This window comes from Alexandromys fortis, unplaced genomic scaffold, assembly GCF_014885135.2.
Source record: "Alexandromys fortis isolate MF-2015 unplaced genomic scaffold, M_Fortis_MF-2015_v1.1 scaffold_33, whole genome shotgun sequence".
NCBI lineage: Eukaryota > Metazoa > Chordata > Mammalia > Rodentia > Cricetidae > Alexandromys > Alexandromys fortis.
In genome coordinates this window covers 3,929,924-3,944,536 of record NW_026067917.1, presented here as the reverse complement: position 1 = coordinate 3,944,536, position 14,613 = coordinate 3,929,924, and the positions used below count along the sequence as shown (strand labels likewise).

Genomic DNA, 14,613 nt, shown 5'->3' with positions numbered 1-14,613 from the left:
CCATCAGTGGAAGGGTGCAACAAACAGGGACTGCGTCATTTACAAAGGCAATGGGAGGGTGTGGTGTACCCATTTGGTGAGACAAGAGGTTTGTTTTGTTTTGTTTGTTTGCCCTTTTCTCTTACAATGTGTTCACAGGTTTCCCTCCCTTGTTCCTCCCAGATTCTCCCACCTGCCCACCCAACCAAATCCACATTCTTTCTTTCTCTCATTAAAATACAACCGGGAAGCAACAACCACAAATGAATAAAGCAGAATAGACCAAAACACAAACAAACAAACAAAAACAAACTAAACCCACAAGAAACACAGACAAAGAGATGCACACACTCCCATACACAGAGATCCCATAAAAATACAAAATCAGAAACGATAATATATAAGCAGAATGCCTGTAAAATTGAAAAGCAAAGCAAAACAAAACAAACAAAAAGCCTAGGATAAGCATTTTAAGACAAAAACCTCCAAGAATACCATTGAGTTCATTTTGTGTTAGCCATATACTTCTGAGCATGGGGCTTGCCACTAAGTGATGTGGGATTTCCCTCTGTATGCTGTGATTACTATTACTAAATAAAACAACTGCTTTGGACCTATAGCAGGGCAGAACTTAGCTAGGCGGGGACAACTAAGCCTCATGCTGAAAGGAAGAAGGGGGGAGTCAGGGAGAAGCCATGGAGCGCTGCCAAAGATTCTTTACACACTGAAAGAAACAAGATATTCAACTAATTAAAATCTCCAAAGAAGAAGCAGTGCTAACCCATTTTTATAGCTCTCATCAGAGCCTAAGAATAAGGAGAGGATAACAAGAGTAAGCGATACAGTTCAACCTTTGCTGGCATCAAAATTCTCCACGACTGTGGGGGTGACGCTCTCTGCACTGGTCAAGCAGATGCTACACACCAGTGTGGGTTTGGATTGCAAGGTCTTTTCAAAAGGTTGTTAGATTTTTTTTTTATCTTATTTTATGCTATGAGAGCTTGCCATGCGTGTATATGTGATGGTCAGAAGGGGGTGCCGGATTCCCAGAGCTGAAGCTTTGTGTGGTTGTGAGCAACCAAGGAAATGCTGGGAATCAAAGCCAGGTCTTCTTGCAAGAGCAACAGGTGCTCTAACTGTGAGTTGTCTCTCTGACTTCTACCAACTCTGTCTTTCTACAAATATTATCTCTGGTATATGACAGACCATATATTCTAAGGGTCTCAACTTGTCCTAACACTCCAATTCTGATATCCTGCTTATTCAAGTTCATCACTCTTGATTTTGGCAATCTTCTAGAAACAAAGCAGAAATTCAGTTCTTTTAGTTTTGCCATCTATTCACCTAGTCTTATGAAATACTGCCTAGTCAGAGTCCTGAAACAATAACATTGCCAATGGTAATGACTTTTCCCAAAACAGCAGTTTTGGAAATGCCCCTGAGGAATTAGGCTGAAAAAGAGCCTACTTTCCCTACAATATAGATAAATTGTGTAGGTTGTGATCTGCCTTACAGTGGCTTAATTTACTCATCCAAGAAGCAAATCTGTTGCACAAGTTCCCCCAGTCCCCAAATATAGGTTCAAGTTTCTCTTTTGAAAGTCTTTAATTCTCTAAAGGTTCTCATGAAATCACGGTAATTTCTGTCAACACAGTTTCCTCAAATTCCTGTCTCGTAGCAGATGACGTCATAGCCACTCCATTTTGTGGATAGTCTCCCATGGATATTCTCTTGCATAAGGTTCCCAGAGGAAAGCAGTGAGGGATGAACTCAGCCTCTGTCTCTGATGCATAAATGAGATGATTAATCCTCGCAGGAGGGATTTTCCACACGTCACTTGATCATATTTATTTGGCACCCTGATAATTTGCAATTTACCCTATGGAAACAACAAGATAAACATATTTAAAATACAATAAGCATATTAAGGCTTCTGCCTTAGGTTTTGTGAACCCCAAATATACCTGGTAATAAGACAATGCATTTATAAAATTTAAAATAGGACACTAATTTAAAAATATATGATTATGGCATTTCCTCCAATGCAACAAGATCCCAGGGTAAAAATGCTTGCATCAGGGCACCGCAGAGAGCCGTGTTTCACTTGCTCATTCATTCATTTTTATTATTTTAAGGTCCAACCCAAAAGTCACAGTCATCAATGAGCGAATGAGAATTTCTCTCCTCACATGGTTTAATTCAGCCACTTCCTAGGACTTTGACTGCACACCAGGTATGTGGAAAGAAATCACAGGTTTTATATTCATTGCCATTTGCCTCCCCAAATCTCAATTGCCTTTCATGAGACTCATTTATCCTTATGGACTCAGAAAGAAAGAAAGAAAGAAAGAAAGAAAGAAAGAAAGAAAGAGAGAGAGAGAGAGAGAGAGAGAGAGAGAGAGAGAGAGAGGAGAGAAGAAAGAAAGAGAGAGAAGAGTGAAGAAAAACTTACTGCTGCCATGACCACCCTCATTTCCTAGTGAGTATGTTTATGTGCTGTGTAGTAAATACTAGATAGGACTTCTTCCCTCTTTAATAATAAGACCAATTTCACACAGAACACTTGAGATCTGATCTGATCTTTATAATTTACCTGTTTTCAACTTAACAGACAATATTTAGAATGCTTCTGAAAAACAAAATATTTAAATACTTTATTTACACTGACCCATAATACAGAGTTTTGTTCTGAAGTCTTGGTTAATCTTGCAACTCACAACCTCCTTGCTTCAACCTCTGAAAATTCTGGGATTTATAGGTGTTTGCCACCATGCTCGTCTACAAGTATAGTCTTTAAAAAGATAAATTGAAGAATAAAGAAAGATAAATGAAAATGTGGAGGCAATTTAGTGTGTATTCATAGAACTCTTGCAAGCCATGCATCTTTCCAAGTTCTTCATGTGTTTGGAGAAGAGGCAAGACTTGGGGACAAAGCACAGAGGAGGGGGAAATGTAACCAGCTTCTTTGCTCCAAGTTGGAAACTCTACCTTATTCTTTCCTCATTCTTCAATTTATCTTGACATTGAATATATTGCCCTGTGCAAGTCAACTCATCAAAATCAAACAAATTCAGCTTCAAAAAACGTCACGGTGGTTGCATTTTGAGCTGGGATTAAGTCTAAATTAAATTTGGTAAACAGATAGAATTAAATTTATATAATAAAACTTGTATATAATTGCATTAAATCTAGTAGCTTCAAGAATACTATAGATAAATTAAAATATCACCGAAGGTAAATTAAAAGTGACTTAAATAAATGATGTGCCATAGTTCTAATATGATACATGTCTCCCAGATCTGTATATCAATGACACCTAAATCAAGACGTAAGCAGAATTGTTTTACACAAACTGCTAAACTCCTTCAAACTTTTCACGGTAAGCAAAGAAGGAGGAACAGCAAAAATATACTTGAAGAAGGTCGAGTTAAAAAACACTAGAAAGTAGGTAACTAGTCTACCTACTTTCATTATGGACAAAAGCACTTGTTAACGCAAGACTAGATGAAGACCCACAGAGCCAGCTCACACAACACATTCAGACATGACTTGGGATGAAAGTCACTCTGCCTTGCAAAGCCATGAGGAAATGTACGTTTTCAGTATCACTTGGATATTGATTAGAGCAGAATAAAAGAGGAGCATTATGTCACAAGAGAAAGGAAATTAGTCCCGCGTACACCACGGATGTGACAGAGAGAGGCAAAAGCTAATGACAGTTGGAAAAGTTAATTCCACTGCTTTCTTTATGGTGCTGGGCTTAGAAAAAGAATAAACTGCCAAGGATGAGGCTTTTGGTTTTTTCAGCTTATTAAAATTAAGAACCTCTGTTTAAAAGCTTGATTAAATTCCATTTGACTTTTTACTCCTTTTGTCTTCTGTGTCCTTGGGGGTCTTATCAAAACTTCTTGCCCTCTCCAATGTCCAAAGTTTGTTTCTTACAATTTATTCAAATAGTTTTATAGTTTCTTGTTTTTACATTTATGTCTTTATCCCATTTTTAGTTGATTTCTGTAGTTGACAAGATAGGGTGCAGTTTCTGTCTTCTGTGTGCTGATATGCAATCTAGAATTATTTATTGAAAGAACTATTTCTTCCCCGGTGTACCCTTAGTGCTATTGTTGAAAACGTGTTCACCGTATGTGTTTGAGTTGACTTCAATATTCTTCATTCTGTTTCTCTGGTGTTTGTCTCTGTTGTTAAGCCAACGTTATGGAGTCTGATGATCATAGCTTTGTGTATATTTTGAAGTTAATTGCTATAATACCTCTTAGCTTGTTTTTTTGTTCAAGATATTTTGGCTGGTGTAAGTGTGTGAGTGTGTGTGTGTGTGTGTGTGTGTGTGTGTGTGTGTGTGTGTGTGAATATGAGTGAGTCTCAGGATTTGTTTTTCTAACTCTGTGGCCAATGCTTTTAACAATATGATAGGGCTTGCATTGAATCTTGAGTACACTTTGGGTGTTGAAATATTTTACTGGTTTTTCTACTCCATCAACACAGGCTGTCCTTCCATTTTTGTAGTCACTTTGACTTCTCTCAACAGTGTGCTATAGTCTTCATTATAGACATTTGCCTCTTGCCTAGCAAAATTGATTCAAAGATATTTAGTTTTATATTTTAGCCATTGTGAATGGATTCAGATAATTGTTGTTGGTGTTAACACAGTTAAGCAATAGAACCACATATGTAATCTGTAGGATTTGATTTATGGGGAGTTGCAGACAAGCAAAGCTTATTTATGGTGTTAGAAATAAAACATAATTACTCTCAGTATACAGCTGAACTGCTGGCTTATAATGGTATCCAAAAGGCTTCTGGGGAGGATAATTCCTATCTCTGATATATGCACTTTGTATGGTCACTTACTTGGTGCTAATTTTTTAAGCTCTGTTTATACAGTAAATTCTCTTTTTAATGTTCACATAAATCTAAAATTCAAATGAAACTACAAGCATCTGAATCTAAGGGTTTTATACTTCCTATATTGGTGCCTATCTTTCTAAATGTGTATTAAGTAGACAGAGGTAATGGATGGCCCTCGGATGCTCGGTAAAATGATAATACATTCGATGACATTTGTGTTTGAAGGTTAAATTTGAATTGAGACCTGCATCCTAAGCCCCAAAGCACAAAGTGTGTGCAGGTTTTCCATGTGTGTTCCATTATTTATGCTATTCTTTTTGACTTCTTTTAATCAATAATTTTATGAAGTGATTGACGCAAGAGCCTAGAAAATCTTCATGTAAACTGAATTGATGATCCTTTCCTTGCTGTAATGGAGGACATCATTCTTCTTTTATAATGCTAAATGCCAGTCAAAGACAGGAATATTTATACGTTGGAACACAGCAGCCGGGGCTGCTACAGGTTCAGATAATTCCTCTCATCTTTTAAAGGTTAGAGTCTGGACATGCGGCTGTTTTTCAAGGCATACGTCTTGGTGGACTGTCTGAAGCAATTTCTAAATCAAATCATCATTTTGCTGCAAGCATGCCAAGGTCTTAAGGACTTGTTTGTTATTATTAAGGCGCTCCTAATTGTTAATTACAAAGCTACAGCTGGATTAGGGAACAAAAGCCACATTTCCACATCAGAAGATTTTCCTGTACATTTTTCCTTTATGATATTTGATCCTGATGGAGTGTATTTTTCTCCATTGAACCGTTTCTTCAGTTGCAAGGCATTTTTGTCAAATTATAATACCTTATAGAAGCATTATACTCGATGCATATCCTCTGAATGATTAACAAAATTCAGTTCACTGGCTGAATGGCCACAGACATCAGAGCTATATTTCCTCATGGTGTCTAGATTTCAAAAAGCGTTCCTTGATTTCTTTCTAGGCTGTAATTTTAGAGAAATTAGACCTTCTGGGAAAGGGGTAGGCAAAGGGACAGTGGCTATGTTCTGTGATTTTAAGAGTGGGTGAAGCATTCTCATACCAAGGAAATCGCAGAATTTTAACAATTTAAAACAGAATGTCCACAATATAGGTATTATATCATATATAATATATATATCTATTAGGGGGATAATATAATAGCTGTATATTTTGCTTATCTCATAATTTCAATCCAAAGTGGAATGAGTGAGAACGCATACAAGGAGGACTGTGGAGGTATTCGGGACATGGAGCTTTAAAAGTTCCAAGGACTTTTACCTGGCTTCTTTACTTTCTTGGCTATTTTTCTCTTTATAGTGACCAAAGACCTGACAAGAAACAACTGGAGAAGGACAGGATTATTTTAACTCAAAGTTGGTGGATACAGCCCATCTTGTCAGGGAAATCATATAATGCTCACCCCGAGCCTAAGTCCCAAACATCTGCTGCCTCTCCTGTTCTTTCTCTAGCACTTTCTTTGACCTCAACTAGAATTCCTTGACTAGCATCTACTTTATTTATATACCTAGAACCCAACTTAGTACTTGAAACAGGTCATGTTCAGCAAGTGATAGATGAAATGGAATCTTCTAGAAGCCTTGCAGCAGTGTATGAAAAAGTCTTTTATTATAATCATCAGTCATAATCTGTGATTAATTCTATAATCATTCTAATTTTCCTAAATTATGGAATCTCTTATTAGCTAGGGCTTGGCAGGGTGGTTCACAAACACCAAATAAAAGCTGCTTCAATATCCCAGGCTGCACCTGAGACATACATGGCTATGGAGGTCTGCAGAAGGACACAAATCCAGGCTCCTTCCTTTCTTGAGCCTTTACAGTGTAGCAGTGTAAAAAGATACTTGGAGTAGATATAATAATTATTAATACCCCAAGTGCCATGTGACCCTTGTTCTGCAGGGTGGAAAAAGGATGTCATTCCCAGAGCATCACCCAGCAGTCTTCTGGCACCAGGTGACTTGGTCCTGTGTGACTGAAGAGAAGAGAAGTGATTTAAATAACCCACAGTTGCTTACGTGCTGAGTGACCTGACGACAGCCTACTGATGGCTTTTCCACTTGTGTGCCTTCGCAAGCAGAGGAGCTCAGGAGAGAGAATTCAGGAGCAATTATGTGTCGCAAATACCTGTCCTCACAGTGGGCTGGAAACCAACCTGTGAACTGCACCTTAATCTGTTTAACCTCCCCTTTCTCTTGGTTGAATGAAACCATGCCCATGGGAGAGATGCTTTAAGCTATTGCCTTTTATCTCTTCACTCTACCTGCCCCCAAACGCTAGCCATTTTCCTGTCTGTCTTTGAACTGTGTCTCTCCCTCAGCCTTGCAGACTTGGCTTGGCAAACAGAAATTTAGCCTCTGCTTAGGCAAAGTCTTGTGGGCTACCAGAGGGGAAGATTTAGGCAAATCCAGTAGTCAAATCCACTGGAATATTCCTCAGAGTTGTTTTAACCTGTGTGGTTTAATTCTGTCTTTGAGGTTTCTCTGTCATGACAGAATCCACTTGACCATCAAATTTAGTAAATTCAGTAGGGTGGGGGCTGATTGTCATAGTGCATACATAGAGAGACATTCATGAATTTTGTACACACACACACACACACACACACACACACACACTTATTTCTTAGTGTTATGTGGTACTATAGATCCAGTACTACCTTAGTAAGAAACTTACAGGAAAGAATGTTGGCAGTGAAGAAGTCTTATAATTTGAGAGACAGTTTAGTTAAAAGCAACAGTTGAAGCAATCATGATGTTTTTGGTGACCAGTGCCTTGCACTCTGCTGTCCTGTTATGACCCAGATGATTAAACTATTAAAACCTTCACTAATTAATTAGATTCATGACACAAATATCATAATGCACAAGAAGCTTCCAAGGTGGGATTGTCATGTGCCCCCTACCTCCCTTCTCTGAGGACAGGTAAGTGGGTTGTATTCTTGGGGGGCACATTGTCTAAAGGTCCTTGCACATCTCGGGCCACTTTTCTTTCCACACTAATCAAGTACACCTCCAAAGGCAGATCTAAGGCAGCAAATTTCCCTCAATGCTGTAATCCAAAGCCACCTCTCCTTAGTCCCTATTCCTCTTCTCTCTTGTGTCCTGACCCAATTTACCTGTCAACCAAACTCATCTCTGGCTCTTCTCTCATTACTTGATTATAAAGTATCACCCATTTAGTGACATAAAGGTGTGTGAGAGGAAGGGGAATTCTCCACGGGTTACAGGGGAATCAGAACACCTACACTGTGGTCCACTGGCTTGCCTTACTCTCTAGGCATGCTCATGCAAACCACAAATAAATCACTAGATGCATAATTTCAACGAATATACTCACCAGCTGCCTTTGTTCCCATATTGTTGCTTTTAGTTTGAAGGAGTGAAACATATTCTCAGGAGCAGATCTGATGAGGGGCCCTTCCTTTCTCTGCATTGCATACAGCTGTTGGTCTTCTGCATCACTTAATGACTGGATAAAGGATGGTCAAGTGTGGGCTATGCTACCTTAAGAACCCAGGCTGGCCTATCAGACAGTAGACTTCCTTTCTGATGGTGAAAGAATGTGATAAACTACTTTGTCTTTTCCTTTGGAGTGAATGGATATCCTGTTGTGATCCAGGTCAACCTTTAAAACCTTCACTAACCCATTAGATTCTGAACTGCCATAGTTGATTTTCTACTGTCCAACATATAGCATACTGACAATTTGAGTGCAGTTGACATGATCTCACAGAATTAGTGGACCCTGTGATATTCTCTTAAGGAAAAAATATGTAGATCTTATCAGACTGTGTAATGACAGAGATCTATAAAGACAACAGACATGAGATTATATCATGAATCTCGTGAATGAAAGTTGCTTCCAGTCTCCCTTCCTGATATAGATGAGAAAGAACACCTTTCCCAGATCTGTGTGCTGGAATCATATTAATCTCTTTAAACAGTGATATTACATATAACATGGCAGATATAGCTGATAATTCTACTTAAGTAAGTTTATAAGGGGCTTATAGTGTCACTCAGTTTTAGAGGAAATATACTAGTGAATTAAATTAGGATATGACAGCAATTATCCCCTTAGCATTCCTGGACTTAAAATATCTCTGAAGTCTGAGATTTTTTTATTGGCTGGAGTTAGTGAGTTTATTTTGGAGATTTCTACTTGACCTTGGCATGACACTATGTCTAATCCTTCAGATAAAAGGAAGCATGCCAAGTGTGCACCCAGTTATTCAAGACAGAGCCTGGAAAATGGTTATAGGGTCTGTGGACCCAGTAGACTGCTGAGCAGGAATGAATGCTAAATTCTACTTATTACTTGCCTCCCTTAAGTTCCAATTTCATGACAAGGGAAGGGTCATGTTAGTTTGGTCTCTATGGATCAAAGCTTGTAAGAACTGCCCAATAGTCCTGTGGATGTTTGAGTAGTCCCTTTAACTATTACAAGCTTATTCAAATAAATAGCCTGTATCCTTTGAGGAAGGTAGGGGATGCCAAGATGGTTAATAAGAGTACTTCTATTCAATGGCTGAGCCTGTCAGTTCAGTCTGTGGAGCTCAGCATTGGTTGGGATTTGGAGACTGTGTAAGGAACCATTATTTTCTGTTAATCTGGCTGGTCTCAGAATTTTGTAGATACACTTAATTTCTTTTATGCTCACCCTTTTGCGTATCAGTGCATCGTGGCCAGCAATGTCTCATCTGCATACCATGTCTACAGCTTTCTGCAGCTCAGAAACCATTAGAAACAAGATTTACGTGCCAGTAACATTTGACAATAACACCCATCTTCTCTGAGTTAAATAAGAGCACTTAAGTTCTATTATTCAGTATCATTTAATCCAACAGTTTCTAAACTACTACTTGCTGGAACCATCTGGAGAGTTTTTGATAATCTTTATGCTCCACTTGCAGCCCATCGAAATGAAGTAACAATGTCTAGGATGGGAGTCAGGCATCAATAATGTTCAAAGATCTCCAGGTATGGTAGACCCCTGTTATAACTGATATTCTATCTTGTGGCTTACTTCTGTAACAACATCTACAACAACATCTCTACAAACAGCCATGGACACCTCCTGCATGGTGTTGCTACTCTGCTTGCAGGCATCCTTCTTTTGTCCCTTTGGTAAATGAGTGTCTGTCAGAACCTCTGCAGAAATTTCCCCATTGGTTGGGTTTCAGGACTTAGAAGATACACTTATCACATAATTTCCTTGAACCATTTGATTCCTGGTTACCGTTTGCAGTAAACCCTCTATAGTTTCTTTTTTATTAAATGTGGCCTATCACTGTCTCTAGACTTCTGAGACTTATTTAAACAGCATGGCATCCTGATTTTCTAAGGTCCCTGTGAGAGTGTTGTGACATGATCCAAGTTATTGGGGAAGCAATAATGCAAGGAGAAGTTGGTTGCACTCTGGGAGATGAAGAGGAAGGAGAAGGATGTTTGCTACTAAGAAGTTTCTCTGTTATCTTTGGCTGAAGAGGGAGTGCTAGAGAAGTCAGGCTATCGGAAGGGCTCAAGAACCTCCGGCATTCCGAGTTGGTCACTTGTAATGAGCCAGCTCTTCTCACTGTAGTCTCACACAGCTGTCGCTTCCTCGTCACCGCTCCTAGGTTGGTATAGCAGACCCTGGCCTAATAGATTGGTTGGTTAATGGGAATTCAACCTCCCAGGTTCTCCACTATAACTAAGAATTAATTCCTGGTCCAGAGGTTAACATTTTTAGGGCTTTTGGGAGATCTGAATCGTTACGTGTTGCCTAGTTTTATGAAGTTTATATATTGCTTGGTTATAAATAATGATTAGACTTCTTTTAGTCATTTTAATGTATAAATAACATCCAATAGAGACCGTATTTACATCTTATATACATGTATAGATGACATCCAATAAAAGTGTTTATACTCAACTGCCCTCACAATTACTATACTTTTTGCACCTTCTTGTAACTATGACATGGCACCTATCACCATATCCACTTCCAAAGATATACTACCCTGGTTTACAGTCCATGAAAGCTGGAGTGATAAAGTCACTGTAGAAAGGCTAAGTTGGCATGGAATAATTATCAGTATTCTCATTTGTCACATCACTGGGTCTCCCTTAACATTCATAACCAAATCTGCCTTCAGAATCACGTCTTAGGATTTCTTTCTTATCTGAATGTTTTTTGGCACCAGACATGACACGTATTATGAAACAGGGAGGAAGCGGAAACAAATGTCAGCGTGTCTCAGCTCCTGCCACTGCTAGGTAGGATCTCGTTTAGGAAGTGAACACATTTCTTCAGCATGAAAGCAAGAATCACATTCTGAAGCAACCAACTCCCCCTGTTAGAGGCACAAAGGTCCTTACACCCACACAGCACTAGGGAACCAGGAATATTACACACTCAGGAACCTCCCAGAATTACCGTTCCCGTACAGAAGGCTGGGAGTACACACTGGTAATGACCTGGTGACCTTTTTGCTATCTGTAGTGGCAGACCTCACCCACGTTGTGCTGTAGAGGGAGACTTCACTCAGCTTATCCCAGACTCTTCAGTCTATAGACTATATTATTCTTATCTCTACATTCATCCTCAGGGCGAGTGTCGCATGTACTACTGACTTCTGCTCTTTCTGTCAGAGACCACACTAGATTCTAGTCCTTTTAGCGACCGAACCTGCCCAAAGGGTCACATGGATGTTGTAAAGGAGTTTCTGAGGAGCCGCAGCTAAAGCTTTATTGTGCCCCTGGAATTAGAAGGATTGTTGCCTGGAAACCTGGAATCGAATGATTGTTGCCTGGAAACTTTCCCACAAATTGTACTTCGTTTTGATTACGCAGTCAACTGCCTGGCATCAGACACCCCAAGCTTTGTCCAGGTGGTTGAAGTCAATCTGAATCTAATCTTCATTCTCAGCCCTTCACAATTTGCTTCCCTTCCTCGACATCTACAAGTTTCCCCTTATCCGCTGTTCAGAGAATCGTTGATGGGAAATAAACCAAAACAACATCCATCCTTCGGCATCCCACCAGGAACAAATTGCAGAGTGAATTTTCTCCATTTTCCCTCACGGGCCCCTTTCTAAAAATGGCTCCATTCACACTTTTGAATATTAAAAGGAAAGTTTACCCACTTGGAACTTTGTCGCTGAAATGGGGTTGGAAATATTTAAATACTCTTTCAGAAGGGGAAATGCTCACGGTGACAGCGTTGGTAATTGTTCCCGCCTACGCTGAGAGGCTGAGATTTGCGTTTAATTTCATAGCTAAGAGACAGAAAAAGTCTCGTCGTAGAGACAGGGATCCCACTCCGTGGCAGAAATTAGAACCTGAGTCAATAATAGACAGCTAGAAAAAAAAATTCCAGGATGAGATAGCTGTGGTGTATTACCGGAGGATGTCTACATTTTAAGCATAAACATTCTTCCTTTCTCCCTAGTTGTAAGGTGGACCCGCGTGCTACCTGGCGGGTAAGTTCTTAGAGAAATGTCCTCCACAGCAAGGACAGAAGTTCTGGGAAATGAACCCGGGGAAACAAACTTGCAGCAAGTAATAATCAGTGTTGGGATCAATTGGGTCCTGGCCTTCAGCTGCTCTTCCCTGTCTAGAGCCTTCTAATTGAAGTGACTAAGAGCTGTGCTTTGCTAGAGGATCAGAGGATGGGGTTTTCACCTGTTGGCCATTGAATGCATTTTTAAGCCTCCATGGTGCTATTAAAGAGGGCTTTTGGTACCAGTGTTTGAAGGTCTGTGTGTTGGTCTGTCTCTTCGTGTGTATTCTCAACCTCCAGCCCCTTGCCGGAAGCTCGCGCAAACTGGGTTCTAGCGCATAGAGCGCAGACGGGGGCCGGGGGCGCGGTGAGCCGCAAATCAGAATGTCCGCTCTTTAAAATTCTGGGAAATAAAAATGTTAAGATACCAACCATCTTGTAGGACACAGCTACATGAGCTGAATCATTTTTTACCTACCCTGAATGAAATCAAAGAGATACAGATTAAGGTAAAGTGAAACTCTAATTTTCTCTATTACATTAAAGCTTGAAATGATAACAAAGACTAATGATGAGATCTGGGAAAGATGAAAGATAAGATGATCATTCAAAGTGCCGGTGGACGTAGACACTGCTCAAGTGTTCCTGAAGGGGATTTTATTGCATTAACCAAGTCTTGAGAAAAGCTATCTGTCACGTAACCCGGCAAGTCCACTCCCGTGGACTTTTCCCTACCATCTAAACAAGCTATATAATGGGCTCATTGGAGCACTGTGTAATTCAAAGTTAGAAATGCCATAATGATAGGTTACTAGGAAATTGGGTAGGTCGCTTCTTTATAAATCATGTTTTTATTCAAATTTTTAAAAACTGATAGACAACATTAGCTTATATAAGGCCATGAGAACAATGTCCTTCTCTTCCCACCACCCCCCTCCCCCAAATGTGTACTCATAGACAATATTAGCTTATAAGTTCAGGGGAACAATATTCTCCTCTTCCTCCTTCCCCCAAAATATGTGTACTCATGAGTGAGGAAAATGTTGTTTCTGTTATTAACACATATTTTTGCAAAGAGATTATAAGTTACTTTTTGATAAAAAGAATGTTTATAAATTACATAGGTTACTTTAATAGTAAAAAAATAAGGCTACTTCTATGTTAAAGAGCAAAGTTGGAAAGTGAGCTAATACATCAATGCCAGCCAGCATAACTTTGTGTTCCTTAGTTAAAGATAGTAACAACTGAGTGGTTCGCTTAGTGCATCCGCTTTTGGATTGTTGTAGCCAGCTGAGGACTTTCTGATCAGAAGGAAGCCAGCAACTTTGCTCTGAGGTCTGCGTCTCAATTCTGCACAAATACCTTCCCAGCTACCTCATTACCAACCCTGTGCGTCCAAGAGGAAGGCAATCCAGGAAGAGACTCTGGTTTCACTGTGATGGGTTCCTGGGTATTGCTGTCATTTTCAGGAAACGGAGAGAAAATCTTTAAGATGAAAGGGAGTGCCCGTTGCTTCCTGCTGGAATTTAATCCTCGCAGCAGGGCCCTGTTAGTGTCCAGCAGCAGAGGCATGCTTTCCGGAGCTTCACCGAGGCCTGAACTCAGACTCGGCCAATGCCAAGGTTTTGCAAAGACCTGATGTTGCTACAAGCAGGATTGCAAGGCTAAATGTAGGTTCAGAACTTTATACTTGGTCAAAGTAATAATCATTCTATTTATTGGAAGAGGAAAAAAAATGACTGAGGATGTTACAATTCAGAAGTCCTCAAAACTTCTGATTTACGGCTTAACTGTTTGCTGAAATAGAAAAGCTGACCCCTGAGGCCTAAACTGTGCAGATTCCGGGAAAATGGCTTCATGTAGATAGCCTTATGGATGATGTCATTTTTTGATCTGAAGACATAACTGTAGTATGGAAGAATTGAATAAAGGAAGTCTTAATTTTTAAGTGTGAAGAATTAATTCCAATTACTTTTACACAGTCATGCTACATTGATGAACAAATTTGTTTTAGAAATTCCTAGACATTTTTGTCTGAAATTCTATAGGATAGAAAACATTTCCCAATGTAAAGGTTAGTAACAATATCTGTAGTTATTTGGTATGTATATCAGATAGTAATACACACATATATTATATAACATATATATATTACACACAGACACACAAAACCACAAATTAAAACAAAACCTGTTATGTTTTATTTGTCCACTTGTTTGCGTGTTGGAGGTGGGTCTCACATGTAGGTAC

General features: G+C 39.5%; 1 long non-coding RNA gene across 4 annotated transcripts in view; it reads left to right on the top strand.

Moving 5' to 3' along the window:
• LOC126500220 (uncharacterized) overlaps window positions 1–14,613 on the top strand; it is a 301,499-nt gene that overhangs the window by 248,497 nt on the left and 38,389 nt on the right. For 3 of the 4 annotated variants that reach the window (XR_007591280.1, XR_007591278.1, XR_007591277.1), the window contains exon 3: window positions 2,115–2,212. The exons of the other annotated variant lie outside the window; for it this stretch is intronic. This is a non-coding gene — a long non-coding RNA (uncharacterized lncRNA). The remainder of the gene's footprint in view (window positions 1–2,114; window positions 2,213–14,613) is intronic. 4 annotated transcript variants of the gene reach the window in all.